Genomic DNA, 11,977 nt, shown 5'->3' with positions numbered 1-11,977 from the left:
TAACAGTGTGCTCTCATCTGGAAAGCACAGTTGTAATTGCTTGTGATGTGCATACAGCACAGCTAGTAGCCGCCTACTGATTAGTGGCTATGTAACAAACAAAGTACATGATACCTTTCAAGATAATCCATGCTTTAATAACCACTTAATCCACACTCTTACGCCTGCAGTATGTGCAGAAATTATTCCTGTGTGAGATCTTATTTCTCCCATATTTGCCTATGTCTCAAATCAGTTTTGGAGTTGATTTTAAAATTGTATTACATGTTTTTAAATCAATTCCTGAACTTAATCCCACTCACCTAACTGACACTTTAATCCCCCTACACACCAACGAGATCAGCAATCACTTTTACACCTTTCACACTGGCAGGGCCCCGTGCCGGTTCAGGTCCCCCAACCTAATTTTGAACCGGCCGTGCGTTTTGACCAAAAAGAAAATTGATTTGTAACCTAAAAAGTTGGTTCTCAGGAGGAACCAAATAAAATCGTTGGTTATTCCTCGCGAACCGTAACATCAATAGTGGCCGTGTCATATTCTGGATAGTGAAAATTAGTTGGATGTAGAGGAAGCATGGAGAAAATGTGGTATCATCAATTGAAAAGTGGAGTTTTACAGTTTATGAGTCCAATCAGGAGGAAACAGTTCATTAAACAGCCACCAGGGGAGACTTCTCACTTGATTTATGCAACATCAGTAAACATGTTCCTGTTGAAGTAATGTTCTCATTCACTAGTTTTGGGTCTTCTTCTCTAAATACCATGACATTTTTATCTCATTTTGGACGGCATGCTACACTATGACTTTTTTGTCTCATTTTGGACGACCTACTATACTATGACTTTTTTGTCTCATTTTGGACGACCTACTATACTATGACTTTTTTGTCTCATTTTGGACGACCTACTATACTATGAGTTTTTTGAGTGATTTTGGACGACATACTTACTATGACTTTTTTGTCTCATTTTGGACGGCCGACTATACTATGACTTTTTTGTCTCATTTTGGACGACCTACTATACTATGACTTTTTTGTCTCATTTTGGACGACCTACTATACTATGACTTTTTTGGCTCATTTTGGACGACCTACTATACTATGACTTTTTTGGCTCATTTTGGACGACCTACTATACTATGACTTTTTTGTCTCATTTTGGACGACCTACTATACTATGACTTTTTTGTCTCATTTTGGACAACCTACTATACTATGACTTTTTTGTCTCATTTTGGACGACCTACTATACTATGACTTTTTTGTCTCATTTTGATCGACCTACTATACTATGACTTTTTTGTCTCATTTTGGACGACCTACTATACTATGACTTTTCTGTCTCATTTTGGACGACCTACTATACTATGACTTTTTTGTCTCATTTTGGACGACATATTATACTATTACTTTTTTTAAAGTTTTTGGACGACATACTATTCTATGACTTTTTTGAGTGATTTTGGACGACATACTAACCTATGACTTTTTTGACTGATTTTGGACGACATACTATACTATGACTTTTTTGACTGATTTTGGACGACATACTGTACTATGGCTTTTTTGTTTCATTTTGGACGACATACTATACTATAACTTTTTTGACTGATTTTGGACGACATACTATACTATGACATTTTTGACTGATTTTGGACGACATACTAACCTATGACCTTTTTTGACTGATTTTGGACGACATACTAACCTATGACTTTTTTGACTGAATTTGGACGACATACTATACTATGACTTCTTTGAGTGATTTTGGACGACATACTATACTGTGACTTTTTTGTCTCATTTTGGACAACATACTATACTATGACTTTTTTGTCTCATTTTGGACGACATACTATATTATGACTTTTTTGACTGAATTTGGACCAAATAGTAACCTATGACTTTTTTGACTGATTTTGGATGAGATATTATACTATTACTTTTTTTGGACGACATACTAAACTATGACATTTTTGTCACATTTTGGACGACATACTAAACTAGGACATTTTTGACTGATTTTGGACGACATACTATACTATGACATTTTTGACTGATTTTGGACCAAATACTAACCTATGACTTTTTTGACTGATTTTGGACGACATATTATATTATGACTTTTTTGACTGATTTTGGACGACATACTATACTATGACATTTTTGACAGATTTTGGAGGACATACTAACCTATGACCTTTTTTGACTGATTTTGGACGACATACTAACCTATGACTTTTTTGACTGAATTTGGACAACATACTATACTATGACTTTTTTATCTCATTTTGGACGACAAACTAACCTATGACCTTTTTTGACTGATTTTGGACGACATACTAACCTATGACTTTTTTGACTGAATTTGGATGACATACTATACTATGACTTCTTTGAGTGATTTTGGACGACATACTATACTATGACTTTTTTGTCTCATTTTGGACGACATACTAACCTATGACTTTTTTGACTGAATTTGGACGACATACTATTCTCTGACTTTTTTGTCTCATTTTGGACAAGATACTATACTATGACTTTTTTGTCTCATTTTGGACAACATACTTATAATATGACTTTTATAAGTGATTTTGGAAGACATACTATTCTATGACTTTTTTGTCTCATTTTGGACGACCTACTATACTATGACTTTTTTGTCTCATTTTGGACAACATATTATACTATTACTTTTTTTAAAGTTTTTGGACGACATACTATTCTATGACTTTTTTGACTGATTTTGGACGACATACTAACCTATGACTTTTTTGACTGATTTTGGACGACATACTAACCTATGACTTTTTTGACTGATTTTGGACGACATACTATACTATGACTTTTTTGAGTGATTTTGGACGACATACTGTACTATGGCTTTTTTGTTTCATTTTGGACGACATACTATACTATGACTTTTTTGACTGATTTTGGACGACATACTATACTATGACATTTTTGACTGATTTTGGATGACATACTAACCTATGACCTTTTTTGACTGACTTTGGACGACATACTAACCTATGACTTTTTCGTCTCATTTTGGACGACATACTATATTATGACTTTTTTGACTGAATTTGGACCAAATACTAACCTATGACTTTTTTGACTGATTTTGGATGAGATATTATACTATTACTTTTTTGAGTGAATTTGGACGACATACTAAACTATGACATTTTTGTCACATTTTGGACGACATACTAAACTATGACATTTATGTCACATTTTGGTCGACATACTAAACTAGGACATTTTTGACTGATTTTGGACGACATACTATACTATGACATTTTTGACTGATTTTGGACCAAATACTAACCTATGACTTTTTTGACTGATTTTGGACGACATATTATATTATGACTTTTTTGACTGATTTTGGACGACATACTATACTATGACATTTTTGACAGATTTTGGAGGACATACTAACCTATGACCTTTTTTGACTGATTTTGGACGACATACTAACCTATGACTTCTTTGACTGATTTTGGACGACAAACTAACCTATGACCTTTTTTGACTGATTTTGGACGACATACTAACCTATGAGGCCCTGCGATGGACTGGCGAACTGTCCAGGGTGTACCCTGCCTATCGCCCGATGTAGCTGAGATTGGCACAGCACCCCCCGCGACCCTCTGGCAGAGGATAAAGCGGTAGATGATGACTGACTGACTGACTGACTAACCTATGACTTTTTTGACTGAATTTGGACGACATACTATACTATGACTTCTTTGAGTGATTTTGGACGACATACTATACCATGACTTTTTTGTCTCATTTTGGACAACATACTATACTATGACTTTTTTGTCTCATTTTGGACGACATACTAACCTATGACTTTTTTGACTGAATTTGGATGACATACTATACTATGACTTCTTTGAGTGATTTTGGACGACATACTATACTATGACTTTTTTGTCTCATTTTGATCGACCTACTATACTATGACTTTTTTGTCTCATTTTGGACGACCTACTATACTATGACTTTTTTGTCACATTTTGGACTACATACTAAACTAGGACATTTTTGACTGATTTTGGACGACAAACTAACCTATGACCTTTTTTGACTGATTTTGGACGACATACTAACCTATGACTTTTTTGACTGATTTTGGACGACATACTAACCTATGACTTTTTTGACTGAATTTGGATGACATACTATACTATGACTTCTTTGAGTGTTTTTGGACGACATACTATACTATGACTTCTTTGAGTGATTTTGGACGACATACTATACTATGACTTTTTTGTCTCATTTTGGACGACAAACTAACCTATGACATTTTTGACTGAATTTGGACGACATACTATTCTCTGACTTTTTTGTCTCATTTTGGACGGCATATTATACTATTACTTTTTTTAAAGTTTTTGGACAACATACTATTCTATGACTTTTTTGAGTGATTTTGGACGACATACTAACCTATGACTTTTTTGACTGATTTTGGACGACATACTAACCTATGACTTTTTTGACTGATTTTGGACGACATACTATACTATGACTTTTTTGAGTGATTTTGGACGACATACTGTACTATGGCTTTTTTGTTTCATTTTGGACGACATACTATACTATGACTTTTTTGACTGATTTTGGACGACATACTATACTATGACATTTTTGACTGATTTTGGACGACATACTAACCTATGACCTTTTTTGACTGATTTTGGACGACATACTAACCTATGACTTTTTCGTCTCATTTTGGACGACATACTATATTATGACTTTTTTGACTGAATTTGGACCAAATACTAACCTATGACTTTTTTGACTGATTTTGGATGAGATATTATACTATTACTTTTTTTAAAGGTTTTGGACGACATACTATACTATGACTTTTTTGAGTGAATTTGGACGACATACTAAACTATGACATTTATGTCACATTTTGGTCGACATACTAAACTAGGACATTTTTGACTGATTTTGGACGACATACTATACTATGACATTTTTGACTGATTTTGGACCAAATACTAACCTATGACTTTTTTGACTGATTTTGGACGACATATTATATTATGACTTTTTTGACTGATTTTGGACAACATACTATACTATGACATTTTTGACAGATTTTGGAGGACATACTAACCTATGACCTTTTTTGACTGATTTTGGACGACATACTAACCTATGACTTCTTTGACTGATTTTGGACGACAAACTAACCTATGACCTTTTTTGACTGATTTTGGACGACATACTAACCTATGAGGCCCTGCGATGGACTGGCGAACTGTCCAGGGTGTACCCTGCCTATCGCCCGATGTAGCTGAGATTGGCACAGCACCCCCCGCGACCCTCTGGCAGAGGATAAAGCGGTAGATGATGACTGACTGACTGACTGACTAACCTATGACTTTTTTGACTGAATTTGGACGACATACTATACTATGACTTCTTTGAGTGATTTTGGACGACATACTATACTATGACTTTTTTGTCTCATTTTGGACAACATACTATACTATGACTTTTTTGTCTCATTTTGGACGACATACTAACCTATGACTTTTTTTGACTGATTTTGGACGACATACTGTACTATGGCTTTTTTGAGTGATTTTGGACGACATACTAACCTATGACCTTTTTTGACTGATTTTGGACGACATACTAAACTATGACATTTTTGTCACATTTTGGACGACATACTATACTATGACTTTTTTGAGTGATTTTGGACTACATACTATACTATGACTTTTTTGAGTGATTTTGGACGACATACTATACTATGACTTTTTGAGTGATTTTGGACTACATACTGTACTATGGCTTTTTTGTCACATTTTGGACGACATACTAAACTATGACATTTTTGTCACATTTTGGACGACATACTAAACTATGACATTTTTGTCACATTTTGGACTACATACTAAACTATGACATTTTTGTCTCATTTTGGACGACATACTATACTATGACTTTTTTGAGTGATTTTGGACGACAAACTATACTATGACTTTTTTGAGTGATTTTGGACGACATACTATACTATGACTTTTTTGAGTGATTTTGGACGACATACTATACTCTGACTTTTTGAGTGATTTTGGACGACATACTGTACTGTGGCTTTTTTGTCACATTTTGGACGACATACTAAACTATGACATTTTTGTCACATTTTGGACTACATACTATACCATGACCTTTTTTGACTGATTTTGGACGACATACTAAACTATGACATTTTTGTCACATTTTGGACGACATACTTTACTATGGCTTTTTTGAGTGATTTTGGACGACATACTAACCTATGACCTTTTTTGACTGATTTTGGACGACATACTAAACTATGACATTTTTGTCACATTTTGGACGACATACTATACTATGACATTTTTGAGTGATTTTGGACGACATACTAAACTATGACATTTTTGTCACATTTTGGACGACATACTAAACTATGACATTTTTGTCTCATTTTGGACGACATACTGTACTATGGCTTTTTTGAGTGATTTTGGACGACTTACTAACCTATGACCTTTTTTGACTGATTTTGGACGACATACTAACCTATGACTTTTTTGAGTGATTTTGGACGACATACTATACTATGACATTTTTGAATGATTTTGGACGACATACTATACTATGACTTTTTTGAGTGATTTTGGACGACATACTATACTCTGACTTTTTGAGTGATTTTGGACGACATACTGTACTGTGGCTTTTTTGTCACATTTTGGACGACATACTAAACTATGACATTTTTGTCACATTTTGGACTACATACTATACCATGACCTTTTTTGACTGATTTTGGACGACATACTAAACTATGACATTTTTGTCACATTTTGGACGACGTACTTTACTATGGCTTTTTTGAGTGATTTTGGACGACATACTAAACTATGACATTTTTGTCACATTTTGGACGACATACTATACTATGACATTTTTGAGTGATTTTGGACGACATACTAAACTATGACATTTTTGTCACATTTTGGACGACATACTAAACTATGACATTTTTGTCTCATTTTGGACGACATACTATACTATGACATTTTTGACTGATTTTGGACGACATACTATACTATGACCTTTTTTGACTGATTTTGGACGACATACTAAACTATGACATTTTTGTCTCATTTTGGACGACATACTAAACTATGACTTTTTTGAGTGATTTTGGACAACATACTATACTATGACTTTTTTGAGTGATTTTGGACTACATACTGTACTATGGCTTTTTTGTCACATTTTGGACGACATACTAAACTATGAAATTTTTGAATGATTTTGGAAGACATACTAAACTATGACATTTTTGTCACATTTTGGACTACATACTATACCATGACCTTTTTTGACTGATTTTGGACGACATACTGTACTATGGCTTTTTTGAGTGATTTTGGACGACATACTAACCTATGACCTTTTTTGACTGATTTTGGACGACATACTAACCTATGACTTTTTTGAGTGATTTTGGACGACATACTATACTATGACATTTTTGAATGATTTTGGACGACATACTAACCTATGACCTTTTTTTGACTGATTTTGGACGACATACTGTACTATGGCTTTTTTGAGTGATTTTGGACGACATACTAACCTATGACCTTTTTGTCACATTTTGGTCGACATACTATACTATGACTTTTTTGAGTGATTTTGGACGACATACTATACTATGACTTTTTGAGTGATTTTGGACGACATACTGTACTATGGCTTTTTTGTCACATTTTGGACGACATACTAAACTATGACATTTTTGTCACATTTTGGACTACATACTAAACTATGACATTTTTGAGTGATTTTGGACGACATACCAAACTATGACTTTTTTGAGTGATTTTGGACGACATACTATACTATGACATTTTTGAATGATTTTGGACGACATACTAACCTATGACCTTTTTTTGACTGATTTTGGACGACATACTGTACTATGGCTTTTTTGAGTGATTTTGGACGACATACTAACCTATGACCTTTTTGTCACATTTTGGTCGACATACTATACTATGACTTTTTTGAGTGATTTTGGACGACATACTATACTATGACTTTTTTGAGTGATTTTGGACGACATACTATACTATGACTTTTTGAGTGATTTTGGACGACATACTGTACTATGGCTTTTTTGTCACATTTTGGACGACATACTAAACTATGACATTTTTGTCACATTTTGGACTACATACTAAACTATGACATTTTTGAGTGATTTTGGACGACATACCAAACTATGACTTTTTTGAGTGATTTTGGACGACATACTATACTATGACATTTTTGAATGATTTTGGACGACATACTAACCTATGACCTTTTTTTGACTGATTTTGGACGACATACTAACCTATGACCTTTTTTGACTGATTTTGGACGACATACTAAACTATGACATTTTTGTCACATTTTGGACGACATACTAAACTATGACATTTTTGTCACATTTTGGACGACATACTAAACAATGACATTTTTGAGTGATTTTGGACGACATACTAAACTATGACATTTTTGTCACATTTTGGACGACATACTAAACTATGACATTTTTGTCTCATTTTGGACGACATACTAAACTATGACATTTTTGTCACATTTTGGACTACATACTAAACTATGACATTTTTGAGTGATTTTGGACAACATACTAAACAATGACATTTTTGAGTGATTTTGGACGACATACTAAACAATGACATTTTTGAGTGATTTTGGACGACATACTAAACTATGACATTTTTGTCACATTTTGGACGACATACTAAACAATGACATTTTTGAGTGATTTTGGACGACATACTAAACTATGACATTTTTGTCACATTTTGGACTACATACTAAACAATGACATTTTTGAGTGATTTTGGACGACATACTAAACAATGACATTTTTGAGTGATTTTGGACGACATACTAAACAATGACATTTTTGAGTGATTTTGGACGACATACTAAACTATGACATTTTTGTCACATTTTGGACGACATACTAAACAATGACATTTTTGAGTGATTTTGGACGACATACTAAACTATGACATTTTTGTCACATTTTGGACGACATACTAAACTATGACATTTTTGTCTCATTTTGGACGACATACTAAACTATGACATTTTTGTCACATTTTGGACTACATACTAAACTATGACATTTTTGAGTGATTTTGGACGACATACTAAACTATGACATTTTTGTCACATTTTGGACGACATACTATACTATGACTTTTTTGAGTGATTTTGGACGACATACTATACTCTGACTTTTTGAGTGATTTTGGACGACATACTGTACTGTGGCTTTTTTGTCACATTTTGGACGACATACTAAACTATGACATTTTTGTCACATTTTGGACTACATACTATACCATGACCTTTTTTGACTGATTTTGGACGACATACTAAACTATGACATTTTTGTCACATTTTGGACGACGTACTTTACTATGGCTTTTTTGAGTGATTTTGGACGACATACTAAACTATGACATTTTTGTCACATTTTGGACGACATACTATACTATGACATTTTTGAGTGATTTTGGACGACATACTAAACTATGACATTTTTGTCACATTTTGGACGACATACTAAACTATGACATTTTTGTCTCATTTTGGACGACATACTATACTATGACATTTTTGACTGATTTTGGACGACATACTATACTATGACCTTTTTTGACTGATTTTGGACGACATACTAAACTATGACATTTTTGTCTCATTTTGGACGACATACTAAACTATGACTTTTTTGAGTGATTTTGGACAACATACTATACTATGACTTTTTTGAGTGATTTTGGACTACATACTGTACTATGGCTTTTTTGTCACATTTTGGACGACATACTAAACTATGAAATTTTTGAATGATTTTGGAAGACATACTAAACTATGACATTTTTGTCACATTTTGGACTACATACTATACCATGACCTTTTTTGACTGATTTTGGACGACATACTGTACTATGGCTTTTTTGAGTGATTTTGGACGACATACTAACCTATGACCTTTTTTGACTGATTTTGGACGACATACTAACCTATGACTTTTTTGAGTGATTTTGGACGACATACTATACTATGACATTTTTGAATGATTTTGGACGACATACTAACCTATGACCTTTTTTTGACTGATTTTGGACGACATACTGTACTATGGCTTTTTTGAGTGATTTTGGACGACATACTAACCTATGACCTTTTTGTCACATTTTGGTCGACATACTATACTATGACTTTTTTGAGTGATTTTGGACGACATACTATACTATGACTTTTTTGAGTGATTTTGGACGACATACTATACTATGACTTTTTTGAGTGATTTTGGACGACATACTATACTATGACTTTTTGAGTGATTTTGGACGACATACTGTACTATGGCTTTTTTGTCACATTTTGGACGACATACTAAACTATGACATTTTTGTCACATTTTGGACTACATACTAAACTATGACATTTTTGAGTGATTTTGGACGACATACTAACCTATGACCTTTTTTGACTGATTTTGGACGACATACTAAACTATGACATTTTTGAGTGATTTTGGACGACATACCAAACTATGACTTTTTTGAGTGATTTTGGACGACATACTATACTATGACATTTTTGAATGATTTTGGACGACATACTAACCTATGACCTTTTTTTGACTGATTTTGGACGACATACTGTACTATGGCTTTTTTGAGTGATTTTGGACGACATACTAACCTATGACCTTTTTGTCACATTTTGGTCGACATACTATACTATGACTTTTTTGAGTGATTTTGGACGACATACTATACTATGACTTTTTTGAGTGATTTTGGACGACATACTATACTATGACTTTTTGAGTGATTTTGGACGACATACTGTACTATGGCTTTTTTGTCACATTTTGGACGACATACTAAACTATGACATTTTTGTCACATTTTGGACTACATACTAAACTATGACATTTTTGAGTGATTTTGGACGACATACCAAACTATGACTTTTTTGAGTGATTTTGGACGACATACTATACTATGACATTTTTGAATGATTTTGGACGACATACTAACCTATGACCTTTTTTTGACTGATTTTGGACGACATACTAACCTATGACCTTTTTTGACTGATTTTGGACGACATACTAAACTATGACATTTTTGTCACATTTTGGACGACATACTAAACTATGACATTTTTGTCACATTTTGGACGACATACTAAACAATGACATTTTTGAGTGATTTTGGACGACATACTAAACTATGACATTTTTGTCACATTTTGGACGACATACTAAACTATGACATTTTTGTCTCATTTTGGACGACATACTAAACTATGACATTTTTGTCACATTTTGGACTACATACTAAACTATGACATTTTTGAGTGATTTTGGACGACATACTAAACAATGACATTTTTGAGTGATTTTGGACGACATACTAAACAATGACATTTTTGAGTGATTTTGGACGACATACTAAACTATGACATTTTTGTCACATTTTGGACGACATACTAAACAACGACATTTTTGAGTGATTTTGGACGACATACTAAACTATGACATTTTTGTCACATTTTGGACTACATACTAAACAATGACATTTTTGAGTGATTTTGGACGACATACTAAACAATGACATTTTTGAGTGATTTTGGACGACATACTAAACAATGACATTTTTGAGTGATTTTGGACGACATACTAAACTATGACATTTTTGTCACATTTTGGACGACATACTAAACAATGACATTTTTGAGTGATTTTGGACGACATACTAAACTATGACATTTTTGTCACATTTTGGACGACATACTAAACTATGACATTTTTGTCTCATTTTGGACGACATACTAAA

This window comes from Solea solea, chromosome 9 (genome assembly GCF_958295425.1).
Source record: "Solea solea chromosome 9, fSolSol10.1, whole genome shotgun sequence".
In the NCBI taxonomy this organism is placed as follows: Eukaryota; Metazoa; Chordata; class Actinopteri; order Pleuronectiformes; family Soleidae; genus Solea; species Solea solea.
The sequence above is the reverse complement of the archived record's forward strand: the minus strand, read 5'-3'. Positions refer to the sequence as shown.